We start from the raw sequence: 12,682 nt of genomic DNA on the forward strand, positions 1-12,682 counted from the left end.
TGGTCCATCACTCCGTTGGCGGACCAAATAGTTTCACATGTACGACAGTGCCATACAGGATCTTCCTTGCTGTCCCTTGTGAACTTTGGCAATTTCTATTTACTTGCCATCCCACCGCTGGGTCTTACTCCTCTGATGCCTTGTGTGCTTGTACCTGGTGATTCGCCGCCTCCACCTCCTGCACCTGACCCTCCACTCGTGGGTCCTCCGGAGAAAGTTGCTGACCCTGAACCGAACAAATTGCCTCCCGTACGGTACCCTTGTGTTCCCTCGCCACCTTCGGCCGTACCGTCACCTTCGGTCGTCTCCCTCCGGTTGGTTGTCTCCCTCTGGTTGTCCTTCGAAATGGACAAGTTCTTTAGTAGGTCTCTGGTAGTGTCGATCAGGTTTAGATTTCGCCTTGTTTGTTCCACCAACTCTTCGCAACTTCTTATCCTATGATGGTATTCTGGCGAACTGTAGAGTTCTCCTTCGGCACCCTCCATGACTTCTTCTAGATTCCCTTAGGGCAACCCTACAACAGTGTAGAGAGTGTAATTCTCTCCATCTATCTCTGCCTCCGCAACCTCTGTGACACCTCTTGGGTTCCCTTCGAGCAACCCCTCGGCCGATCGTCCGTCAGCAAGCTGCCTTAGCCTACACCTTCGTTCTATCTGTTGTCTGAGATTCAACGCTATTTGTGCCACTTCCCATTCGTCACTTTGTATCTTTTTATTTTTGTCTTTATTTAGAATATTGGGCATAAATCACTTCCGTACACAGCAAGCACACACCATGTACACAAACAAAAAAAACTTTTATTACTTCATCCCTCGTACATAATTTATGTCATTGACATACTCATTACAATGGGGGTGTTCTTATTTATTCCCTCTGACCTTCACAATTCATGTATTACGCTCATCTTCTTGGCACTCCCTAAATTCCCGTAGAATTTGCTGTCGTCGATTCTCTCGGTAGATGTCTTCCCTTCGGTTATGGAGAGCCAAAAATCCTTGTGCCAAAAGGTTAGGCAGTTCGCTCATCAACCGATTCATAGTGGGGCTTACTCCGCGCGAACTCCACACAGCATCTTCTGGGACATCTTCGGCGGTGGCTTCCCTCCGTACGTGTGTTTCTATTGCCGCCTGTAGGATGCAGGAGAAATCCTTTGTGAGTGTCTTTTCCCCCTCGAACAATTCTTCGGGTTCTCTGTCAGGGTCACTCGTTCCTTCTGGTAATGGTTGTCCCATTATCCATGTGCCATGTAGTACGTCCTTTTCCTTGTTGCTCCCAGGTTTTTACTTAGGCAACAAAGCCAAATGTTTTCCTCGTAGGGTGTCAAGTTAAGACATTGCATAAATGACAGAGTACATAGAATATATGGAACTCACAAGTGTTCTATTGATTCATAATAAGCCAATACATACAATGATAGCAATATGTTCCACTACAATAGCATGTCCAAAGACTGGAAACAAATACAATATAAAGGAGTCTGGTTAATTACCCGGTGCCAACTGCTGACAACCGACGGGTTAACTGCTGATGCTAACACAATTTACCTTAATGCTTAATTACCCGACAACAAAGTTCTTTGAACTTGTCAAAGACTTCTTGTGTTTTATCTAACCATACAAAAGCTCCCTTCTTGGTAAGATTTGTGAGGGGGGCAGCCATCTAAGAATATCCCTTCACAAACCTCCTATAGAAGCCACATAACCCCAAGAACCCCTTTAGATGCGTTATGTTGTCAGGTGGAGGCCAATAAATGATAGCCTTGATCTTTTCAAGATCAACCTTCACTCCCTCTGCACTGATAATGTGACCAAGATAGAGCAACTCTCTCATGCCAAATTCACACTTTGATTCCTTTGCAAACAATGACTCAAACTCCAGAATGCTGAGTACTTCATCCAAATGTTCTCGGTCCATGATTTACTGAAAGTAAAGATGTCATCAAAAAAAATGAGCACAAACTTCCTTAGCTACTTCTAAAAAATTTGGTTCATGCAAGATTGGAACGTAGCAGGAGCATTAGTCAAACCGAAAAGCATGACTAAGAATTCAAAATGCCCAAAGTGGCATCTGAAGGTCGTCTTCTCAACAGCTGATGCTCTCATTTTGATTTGATGATAGCCCGATCTAAGGTCGATTTTTGAAAAGAACACGACACCATGAAGCTCATCAATCCTTAGGATAATGTATCGGTTTTTTATGGTCTTCTGATTGAGTGTCCGGTAATCCACGCACATACGCATGGTCCCATCCTTCTTCTTTACCAACACTATGGCCGAAGCAAAAGGGCTCTTGCTTGGCCTAATGTATCCCATGTCAAGAAGCTCCTTAATGGCTTTCTCTATCTCATCCTTCTGTTTCTTTGGGTACCAATAAGGAGTAGTCATGACGGGCTTAGCTCCATCTTCTAGCTCAATAATGTGTTCAATACCTCGCTCAGGAGGTCTACCAGGGGGTGGATTCTCAAAAACCTTACTCCTTTTTGTGATTAAGGCTTGAATGTCTGTCGGGTAGCTTCTCTTTTCTTCAAGTGGACTTGATGGCATTATCATACACTCCACTGCCCACTCCACTTGGTCATGGCGGATCAGCCGCTCCACCCTCTTCAATGATACAATTCTAGGACCACCATTGGACATTCCTTGCAACACCACTTTTCTCCCTTGTGACATGAGCTTCAGCTCCATGGTTTGCAGATTTGAAGTGATCTCACCAAGAGATCTCAGCCACTGTATGCCAAGGACTGCATCATCAGTCCCTCCAGTGCTTACCACAAAGAAATCATCCTGAACTTCATAGTTTCCCAACTTCAAAGACATAGGAGAAATCATTCAGGTACGAGATATTGTAGAACCATTAGCTACCATGACTTTGAATCCTTCAACTTCCTCAGTTACTAGCCCACTCTTTGCAACAATTCTTTCATCAATAAAGTTATGAGTTGCTCCCGTATCAATAAGAGATATGACATGGTGCTCTCCCAGCACTCCCTGAACTCTAAAAGATTCATTCTTGTGAATGCTCGAGAGTAGAGCAACCACACCTCTATCATCTTGTTCACTTTCAAGCCCTTCAGGAGCCTCTTCATACTCGTTGTCCTCATTTTCGGACTGTTGTTCGGAGATTTCAGAATCTGATCCATCAGCAAAATAGGCTTACAGCTGACGTGCACTGCCTTTTCCATGACACCTATGACCCAGGGCCCATGGTTCTTTGCATGAGACACAAAAATTCTTCCTTCGGAGCTCTTGGCGGAGCTCATCATCCATCCAAGGAAACTTCTTGGACTGATTGGAAAATTTCTTCTTGTCCTTTCGATAGGGGAAAGGCTTGGACTAAAATTTAGACTTAGGGGCAGCCAACTCCATGCTCCTAGCCTTCTTGATTGCTTCAGCCAAGGTGGGCGGATCAAAGGTTTTAACCCATCCTTTCAAAGGTTCTTCAAGTCTCTCGGTGAATAGGACCACTAACCTCTTCTCAGAAATGCTACTAACCATAACTGAAAGACTTTGGAACTCACTTATGAAAGTATCCAACAAGCCTTGTTGTTTGAGTTGTGCAAGCTCTCTAAATTTCACCTCTGGATCCTTAGTATCAAAACTTTTGATCAGCGTATTGATGAATTCCACATAGGTATTGATCGAGCTATGGCCAAGGGTGACCAACCCATGGTACCACCACTCGTGAGCAGCCTCATCCAAGTGTAAGGTAGCGAACTTGATGGCATCTTCTTCAAGCATCGGCCTCAAGGACAAATAGTTGTCCAGCTTCTGAACCCAAGCTCTAGCCGTACACTTATTGCTCCCATCATAATGAGCTAAAGTCACCTTTCCAAGAGCTTGTCGATAGTCTCTTGGAGCGGAATAACGGTTATCATATCCCCCATCCCTTCTCTTCTTTTGGTTCATGTATTGGTCAAGGGTGAGGATGTTTCGAATCTCCGCTGGAAGAGAGGCATACTCCATGTAGCTAGCCCTTATCTCATCAGCTATTGGAACCTCAACTTCAGGTGGTATTGCTTCCCTAGGGAGGAAGACGAGTTGCAAAGGTCTTGAAACAAACCCAATGGGGGTTCCACCATTGTTGCTACTTTGGTTACTTCCATTCCCATTTCCTCCAGAGTTATTAGAGGTGCTGGAATTGTTTCCATTAGTGTTTTGATTAGGAATTGTAGCCAACAACTGGGACATCATATCCATCATAGTATCAAACTTCTTCTCAGCCCTCTCTGCGGCCCCATTTGCATCATTTTGTCTTGATGTTCTCTCTGCCATTGAATACACTGAATCGGTTGAATCAACCTCTTTCTCTTTGTTTCTCGAAACCTCTGAAAAGGTCTCTTCCACTGGCACTAATGGTATCTAATATTGTTGCCTTCTTTGCTCTCCATTGTAGTATATGATATCTCTATCACTCATGGAGTACCCTTAACACATAGGCTAGCAGGAAGAAGGGGACATTACAGAATAGGTGACACATGGCGTTACATCAAATATTGTTTATCTTACCTACCTTCATCTCTCATTGGTCAATGTAATTGTGGATGTAACAAATCCTAATTAGGGTTTCTATCTTCGATCTTGGCCATTGATCTTGAATCGATCTAAGCCATTTGTAATGAGCTATCTATATAAGGCTCAGTGCTCTCGTTTGTAAAGGTTAATAGAAGAATGTTAGAAGAGTAGAAGAATATTTGCTAAGGCAAATAGGAAAAATAAAAGTTAGAGTAGAGTAGAGTAGAGTAGAGTAGGAGAAGAAGAAATTGTTGCTAAGACTTGTAAATGAATATACTCTTTTCATTGAAGATATGGTGAAATGTGTTGTTTCAACAAGTTGAATGGTTTCCAATTCCCATTTGCTTTAATGTTGGTTAGTTGAATGAAAGATTTGTGGATGATTAATGGTGAAATTCATTTATCCATACCACTAGCTTCTTCCTGATTGTAAGTTTGCCTTGTGTGATCAACTAGAATTTGAATCGAACTTAACTTCAATTATTGCCCATCCATTGGTATGCATTGCCTTGATGGTATTGATGTTGATGGTAGTAATTTGAGCATCTATAAACTTACCTTAGAAGATTGCACTAGCTTTGTGGAGTTTTTCATTGATGTCAAAGCAAAGTCTAGGAGAGTCTCACCAAGTCATTCGCTACATCCTACATTTCTAGGATTAGATTAGACTCTCTAAACCCTTTCCTTTTGATCTTTCTTTATTAGATGAGTTAGTCTAGAGTTCCAGCAACATCCAAGTATTCAAGCATTCATGTACAACATAAGTCCCCTTGTGATTTCAACAATATCACATCAACCTTGGAGTCTTCCAATTGATCACATAGTTTAGCATTTGAGAAGATTTTGTTCAAGAGAGGATAAGATACCTCAGTATTTTATTCTGTGTTCAATTGTGTATAAAAAAACACATCAACACATGGTTACTGTTATGCTTGTATTTTATTTAGGCACAAGGCAATGAATTGTAGAAAGTTATGCTTCCTTACCAACCTTTCCTCAGGTGATGTTACAATTTCAGCCCAGGCCTCATCTAGTCTATGCGATTGCTCCTTGATCACTGGGTCTTCCTCCAAGACCTCCTCCCTTTCGATTGTCCAATCTCACCGAGTGGCATATCCCAACATGTTGACTCCGATGATAGGTTCTTTTCTTTCTCGATAAATCTTGAGTTTTGAGTCATTAACTGTGTCTCGAATGGGGTTATGATCAAGTGTTGCTAGTTTAATGGCCCTATTCTAACCAACTTCCCTCACTTTATAGGGTATTCTAAAATTCTCGGTTTGAGTTCATTACGAATGTTGCATTTTAGGACTAACTACCCTAGCCGGAAGTTCATTCATCGAAGATGTTTATCGTGCTAGAATTTTCTCCAACATTGGACAACCTCCGTCGCCCACTGTGCCATCACCCGTCACTCATCTAGCTTAGTGAGATTCAAGAGACATTCCTTCAAGCTCTTGGCGTCTCCAAGACAGTTTCCCACTGCAATCTGCAAACTAGGCACTACGTATTCTGTAGGAACCACGACCTCCTACCCATACATGAGTTGGAATGGGGTGTGTCCCATCATCACCTTGTACATGGTACGGTACACCCACAGTACCACCGGGAGTCTTTCTTCCCAGTCTTCCTACTCAACACTGCATGACTTATATATGATAGAGATGAGGACTTTGTTTGTGGACTCACCTTGGCCATTGGCTCAAGGGTAGTATGGGTTGGAGAGGCTATGAAATATTTTGAACTCCGACATCATGGCTCAAATGATGTGATTCACAAAATGTACTCCTCAATCACTTGTAATCTGGATGGGGATTCCAAACTGTGTCATAATCTAATCATAGATGAACCTCGCCATACTAATGGCAATGTTGTCTGGAATTGCTATCACCTTTGCTCATTTGGCGAGGTACTTCATTGCCACTACGATATATTTACACCAATGCATGTGGCTCACCTTCAGTGGTCCAACGAAGTCAAGAACTCACCTTTCGAATGACTCCTAGGGCTAGGAGGGGAATAGCAGCATGAAGTCCCGCTCTAGTGGCTTGCCAGCTCTTTGGCATGTGCCACACCCCCCTACCCACTCACAGGCGTCCGTGTGTAGTGTTGGCCACCATAGTCCCAGCAATAGTACTTTACGTGTAGTGTCGTTTGGTCCCATGTGGCCTCTTGCCAACCCTTTGTGTGATTCCTTCAATACTCCTAGGATCTCCTCTTGCAACATGCACCTCCGTAGTACTTGGTTTGGGCCCATCTTGTACAACAACCCATTAATGAGTTGGAAAGTCTTACTCTTAAGGGCTAGTTTCCTTCTTTCACTCGACGGCATGTCCCTTGGGAAGGTGGAAGTGGACAAGTACTCCCTGATATTCTCATACCATGGCGGCAATGCAGCAATCTGGAATAGGTGAGCATCGGAAAAGTCCTCATTCACCCCGTTAGAAGGCTCTATTGACTTAATCTACAACAATTGGTCAGCAATGACATGACTCTTCCTTGGCCACACGATGATGGTAAAAGTGAATTCTTGCAACAGGAGCAGCCACCTAGTCACCCTCCCTTGGATGATGGGCTTGTTTACAAGGTAGACCAATGCCTGATCCATACGTAACTCCAAATAATCTATTTTGTAATCAGTATATTTAACCCCTTCTACGTTATCCTCAATACATGAATCTTGAGAAGAGAAGTATTAGAATCACAAAGATCATTGTCTTTCACAAACTCATTTTGGAAGTCCAACCAAAAGCCTCCCTTATCATTGAAATGAAAGGAGTCATCACTTATAGTAGATTTGAAGCCATTATCTTTCTTGTTTTCAGCATGCCCAAAATAAAAAGGCGTATTCGTTGTTCTTGTTGAGCTTGCTCCTTATGTACCGTCTCAACACTAGTTGCTCCCTAATACTTAGTCCGATAGCCCTTTTGAATCGAGGTACCTATTTTCTTTGAAGTAGAAGAAGCATATGAAGGTTTAATTATTTCCTTGTTTTTAGAAATGTTGGAAACCATTTCCTCCTTTTGAATCTCCTGGGATGATGGTAGAAGATTTCTAGAAGTTGTTGGCTTATTATTAGCATAGTCTTTAATTGTGACGTTTGGATAGGTGTTTGGGCAATCTGTCTATTTCACCTTTCCAATCCACCCTTTTGTGAACTTTTGTTCTTCTCTTGTGCATACTTCACTCTTACAACTATCATGATTTTCTGCACTGTAAGATCCTCTTTCATTTTCTTTCTCTTCTTTTTAGCTCTGTGCTTAACTCACCCCTTGGCTAATTCCTATCACTTCTTTGGATAGTCCGTTTCAGTTTTAACACCAACTCTTGAATTGTCTTCATCTTCCACTAATCTGAAACAATTTTTGAAGTCTCCCCAATAGGCTGGCAAGATCACCAGCTCTAATACCACTGTAATGTCCCTTGTAGGAACACTTGTTAAATATGAATTAGATTTGCAATATATTTGATAAATGAACAATCTTTAGATAAATGATAAGAAAAAAACTATTATAATGATCCTTATGTTATAATAGAAAGTCTGATATAAGTCTGATTTATTGACAAGAAGGAATCAGATTTGCCTTCTTGAAGATTATTCATCATTTATGAAACTTATTAAATATTATTATTATGCATATTCCTTTTTAAGCTGCTTGAATATGCCACTGATTATGTATAAAAGAATTTAATCTCCGATACTCATAATGAATTGATTGCTGCTCCTGAATGTTGTCCTTATAACCATGCATCAATTTGAATGTATCTCTGCCTATATTTGATAAATATTATAGGCCTTAGTCTGATCGCTTTCTCTGGTTTATCTCCTTATAGATATGCGGTCTAATAATGAAGCCCTCCCTGATTTAAATCTTTAAATTATGTGCTTCCATGTTTACTATTTGCTGCCCATATGGAGCTATCCAAATCTGGAAATGATAAGAGTAATCAAAAACTCTCCCCTTCACTCCTTTCTTACTTCAATTTATATCCTCATCATATGAAGAGAGGCATCTATTCAAAGGATCATGTTCCTTTGTTAATAAACCTTTAATCTTACCTTTTCATAATGAGTCGTCATCCTTTGATTATTGCTTTTATTTATAAGTCTATTAACCTTGGTTACCTGTGCATGGTCGGCCATCCTTAATAGGGTTAAGTGCTTCATATGTTAAATGCTGCCTTAACAAACTCAGTTTGATGCCTTTATTAATCGCTGCCTTGGTCAATGTCAAGCACTGCTCCACTTAAATCATTCTTATTTATTAATGAAGTCCTCCTTTTGATTAATTATAGATGTAGCCTTTATACAATTTAAATCTTCATTAACTTGGCTGATTAGATGCCACAAGGTGGTCGGCCCATGATAAGTTTAAATCTTTAATTCAACTTATTATAATCACTGCTCATAAGAGCTAACTTAAATGATGTCAGCCCAACATAGAAAGATATGTTTATTGAAATATTCCCCTAGGATATTTGTTCCAGATTTTTACCAAACGATCCACAAAAAATTTAAACAACTATTTGCATGCAATTGTTTTCAATACACCATCAAATTAAACTGAAATTCATTAATTTTCAGACTGAAATAATAGTTCTAAAATTAAAATAGACATTGCACTAAAATCCTCAGTATAACAACAGCAGAAATTACCAATCCCAGCCACAGCATTTACAGTCGGATTGGACAACCAGCAAATAAAACCTGAAGCACAAAGTGAGCCACCTGAATGAGAACTCCAACTGACAATGGGTTTTCGTCCACTGCCTCCAATCTTGAGGGTTTGCGTCCTCAAACCTACTGAAAAACTAGAGCTTCCCAGAAACTCTCCAAAGAAACAATCTCCAAACATATAACCAAGCATGCCAAAATGAGCCTCTCCAAGTTATTAAATAGCTCAACCCGGTGACTCTTTTTTCACCCACTGCCTGTCTCTTGGAATTCCCCTCTATTAATTAAGTGACTTTACTTTATAATTTGATGTTGACATAAAAAGTCACTTTAATCTTCTTAGATAAATAATTAAATTGTCTTTAAAGTTATTATGTGTAGACAACTTAAGCTTTATTATTATATGAATTTTCCTAATGTCCCAAAAAGGGGACATTACATTTATCCTCCAGGTCAGCCAGCATACATTTATTTCCTTTATCTCTCAATGAGGTCAATGTGCATACCTTAATTTCCTTTACGATACTATGCTCTTCGGTTAATACATGAGGGGTTGTTACATGTGTGGACTTCAGAAGGAGCATTAAAGGACTGCAGAATTACAATCATTCATGGATCTAACCGAAACCAAAGAGCTAGTAGAATTTAATGGTTAAAACCGTGGCTAAGACTTAATAGTTCCTCAATCATAGGTGTCATTCAAAGAATCTATAGTTTGTTTACATCACACAATTCTATCCCATATACACATATTCTGGAGGGAGTTATCAGCAATTCAAAATAGTTGGGAAAAATACCAATGTACTATGTCTTGAAGAAGGAAACCCTCTTTCATCTTATAACTGACATTCCAAATGTTGCAGCATAGCTCTTCCAAAAACTAAAGGATTATTTTCCTCAAATTTCTTCCAGATTATACTTGCAAGGAGCTAAGAATACCATAATCCCATTTACAATAAAAATGAATTTATGTGCAGTCCCTCCACTATGTGCAATTTCCAGTAAGTAAACTGATATGCATTTCGTTTACATAGGCCTTCCTCTCCTTAGATTTTCACCATATTCTTAATTTTTCAATGCTGAACCAAACTACTTTTCAGCGACAACTAGCATTGCTAAATTCTAATTCATCATTTGTGAAAGACAGCTACTGGGAACACATCAATGTAAATTCTTAAAATATACTCAAGTTTTGAACCCTTTGGAACAACTTAATTTAATTAATCTCTAATGAAAGATAGCTTAGACAAATGTCATAAAACTTTAAAGCCGAAGAAGACAGAGGATTTGGTCTAGAGGTACTCTTGTAGATTGCATGTTAATCGAAATAAAATTCCTTAAGATCACTACATGACTCTTATATAGAAAACTTCTTTTACAAATCCATAGGTATCAACCCACTAGAGGCACCAACCCCTCATTCAAATTCCACCTTTTAACGGACAATGGATGATCCTATTCTTTTCAACTTATGCTATAAAACTTCTTTTCAACTTCCAAATCTGCTATAGAATGACTATAAGACTGCCATAGAAACTCTGTTCTCAATTTGCAATAGTTCCTTCTTAAATCTGCTATAATAACTTTCTTAATTTGTGCTATAATGTTGCTCTTACATTACCCTTAAATCCGTCAGAAATCAGATTACAATCTTCTCATAAGTCTGTCATAAAATTCTTCACACTCTCCTCATAGTCTCCTTCCTATAATCTCAAATCTGAAATGATCTTCATGTAACTCTCCTATTGTGCTTGATCTGTCATTTATTTATTCACACACACCACTCACATCCCTTTCTTCTCCAATCGACCTTCCTTTTATATCTTCTCATTTCTTTAGACAGCTCTTCATACAAGTCATATCTCTTCCTTCTTAGTAATCGCGCCTTTTAAGGAAAACTTTACGTTTTAATTATTAATTATTTGCCTATTGATAACATATTAAATTAATAGCAAGTCATTTGCCTTAAATCGAGTCAACCAGAATTCTTTGTAACTAATTCTGAGTCATTCTTTGTAACTAACTCTGAATCATTCTTCTTTAATCACCAAACTCAAATTGCACTTAAATATTTGTTGAAGTCGACCAGCATTTTGTTCTCAAGTCGGCTATAATATAAGGCACTTAAATATATTTCTTCTTTTGTACTCAACTGACATGTAAACATATAATTCGGTTGTTCAAGTCTTCTGGAATCTGCCATCTCTTCTCCTTCATAAGATCAGTGTCATATGATGACCCCTGTCGCTGCTCTTAAAGTCTTCTTTTCCTTTTCCTAATTGCTGCTCTTTGATTCAGATAGCCAATATCCACTTCCTTAATGCATAACTCTTCGTTCTGTCAGTTTGAAGGGACAAACTTGCTCCATTAATCAAATCGCTGTGTAGTTTATCACTTATTTTCTATTGCTATGCATATGTCATGATCGCTGCATTATGTCTTTTATGTCAGCTATGCATGAAGTCGGCCATTAGGTAATAAATTAATAATAGATTTTTTTTTGCAGATTGCTGTATTTAATCATGCTTGCAGATCGCTGTCATTAAAGATTGTTCCTTTGTTTAACTTGCCCATCTTGAAGTCGGCTATATCATCTTGAAGTAGGCTGTAAGTCTTTACTCCAAAACAGATCACCTATGGTAAGTCGCTTTATGATATATTATTGGCCTTTGTAGTCAGCTGTCATATACTTTGTAATCAGCTGTCTTTAAACATATGAATCGCTGTTCTCCTTATTTAAGTGTCACTGCTGCTCATATCAAATATCATCGCTACTTTTATTAATCTCTGCCTTCTTGTATTAATATATTTGCTTGTCTTGTTAATGAAGTCGGTCACTTCACAAAAACAAAGATTTAATTTGACCAACTATGAAAGCCACAATCCTCCAAATAATAACTGCTGAAGTAGTCAACCAGTCTTGAATGTATTATGTAAATAAGGTTAAATCTTTTAATTTAAACTTCAATATTATCTTCATATTTCCTTCATAGCCACATTGTTTCTATTCTTTAGAAACCAACTCACTTTCATCATTCATAGCACATGCCTTTGTGCTCATTTCCAAAGTCTCTTGCAACTTTCCAAGTATTATCAAATGACTTCGGTGAAGACTCCTGTGATATCAATTATAACAATCTTATCCATGCACCTTTGTCAATAATGACAACATGATAGTATGATACACCTTTGACATCAGTGAAAACATCTAACAATCTAGTCCATAATCTTATGACATCAATGACAGCTTGTTTATGTTATTGTGTTATCTCTTGACATCAATGACAACATTTTCAACATATAGTACTATAGACACAAAAATTTCTTAACAAACACAAGTTTTCTAAAACTGCAAAGTTAGTGAAGAGTGCTTTAGATTAACTTCATTTAGCTTTGAAGGAGATATCTATGAACAAACAGAAGGAATAACTGTGATGTGCCCCTTGACACCACTAATAGAAAACCTGTTCATGGAAGATACTGGAAAGAAAGCAAT

At 39.0% G+C, this 12,682-nt stretch overlaps 1 protein-coding gene across 1 annotated transcript in view; it reads right to left on the reverse strand.

Moving 5' to 3' along the window:
* LOC131048400 (probable plastid-lipid-associated protein 8, chloroplastic) overlaps positions 1-12,682 on the reverse strand; it is a 138,029-nt gene that overhangs the window by 75,986 nt on the left and 49,361 nt on the right. The window lies entirely within an intron of this gene.

The sequence above is a fragment of the Cryptomeria japonica genome, chromosome 8 (assembly GCF_030272615.1).
Source record: "Cryptomeria japonica chromosome 8, Sugi_1.0, whole genome shotgun sequence".
Classification (NCBI taxonomy): domain Eukaryota; kingdom Viridiplantae; phylum Streptophyta; class Pinopsida; order Cupressales; family Cupressaceae; genus Cryptomeria; species Cryptomeria japonica.